This window comes from Belonocnema kinseyi, chromosome 10 (assembly GCF_010883055.1).
Source record: "Belonocnema kinseyi isolate 2016_QV_RU_SX_M_011 chromosome 10, B_treatae_v1, whole genome shotgun sequence".
Classification (NCBI taxonomy): domain Eukaryota; kingdom Metazoa; phylum Arthropoda; class Insecta; order Hymenoptera; family Cynipidae; genus Belonocnema; species Belonocnema kinseyi.
Window position 1 is genome coordinate 87,840,107 of NC_046666.1, and position 1,614 is coordinate 87,841,720.

The window sequence follows — 1,614 nt, forward strand, 5'->3', positions numbered from 1 at the left end:
GCCGTCAAGGGGGTCGCGGAATATTGAGTCTTGAATGTCTTCACAACAGGATTATTCTGGGTACAGCAAATAGAGTTGCAAATGGAAGAGACCCTCTTCTTATAAAAGTCAGGATGCACGAAGAAGTGGGAAAAGGATCTTTTCTGTGCAAAGCAGCGGAGGAGACTGCTGAAACACTCGGACTTAACCTCAGTATCTTCCACAGAAATATCGAGAATCACTCAATAACGTGTCAGCTAACTTTTGCTTTCCTTAAATCAACCGGATTGAAGTCTGGCACCCAGCAATAAGCGTAGAATAGAGAAAAATGAATATTTTCAGATTTCAGCGCAAAAGTGAAGATTATTCTATTAATTTGAATGCGCGATTTTTCCATCTGTCTAAATACCACAAGAAAAATAAGATACCTGCTAAACTTATTCACTTCTATTTCCATAGCGACCGCCACACAGTTTTCTATTCTCCCAAAGAGAACGCGTTTCAATATATTTAATTCCTTCTAATTGTACCGGTACCGTTAATGAAAAACAGGTTAAATAAATGCTTTCGTTGAATTTGACTAAGTCGATTTAGAGGAATAGGATTTGCACTTTTTCTGTTCCCGTTGGCATGTCAAGACGGTGTGATTTTGTGTTTTTTAAGAAGGAACCGAAGGGGGACTCATTGGGGTCTCAAAGGGTACTTTGTAGGGGCTCCTTTCGGTTTCTTCGGCCCCCAGAGTTATAGACCAACTTTTCGATACTCGTTTTTGCAATCATAACCTAAAAAAGCATACTGCAGTTAGTACCGATAGTATGAATAAAATTTTCTCATTAGAATAATATTATTCCTACGTACATTGTTTCCCCTTTAAGCTGCTTCTTTTACTAAATATTATATTATGTTCTTTGTTATTTTTATGGATCTCACGACACAAAGAAGGAGTCGTGGGACTTCGTCACGTAGGGGTCTGGCTTCGCGAAAAGTATGATGGCCCATGGGCGCATGCGTATCTTCATTAATTTTCAACTACATTTGATTACATTTTATTTCAATTCTGCGAATGAACTAGATTTCAGCCACAAAAGTGGTTGGAAAGTGGTTGCATTTTAATATATTCATAACAGTGTATACTTCCAGATAAAAAATATTTGAATCTGAAATATTCTATCTTTTAAGTTGAATGAATCGGGTCAGCCAACCCACACAAAAGAAAAAGCTTCCAGTTCCGGAGAAAGAAAATCCGTATACATCCTGCCAGAAACCCGCAGCTTTGATTTAAAGAATCACAGGTAGGACAACGCTAGACTCTTAACATAGAAAAAACTGGGGGTTTACTGAAGTTGCGGCTCAGACAAACGTTGGTGTCAATTAGAATGTGAGCTCCAATATATACCTATAGAGAGCTAAAAGGGTTCATTTTAGAGCTAATCCATGGACTTAGGAAACACGGGACTAGGCATGCCATCCTGACTTGGGCGAGCGGGGTTGAATCCACGGGAGTGGGGAGAATTCCATGAGTGGGGAGAGCCGCCATCTCACGATGTGCCATTTGATTATGCGCACGAGCATTTTTGCCGACAAACTGTGCATGAAAATATAAACATGTGGGCGCTGCCATGTTTGTCGCGGAAC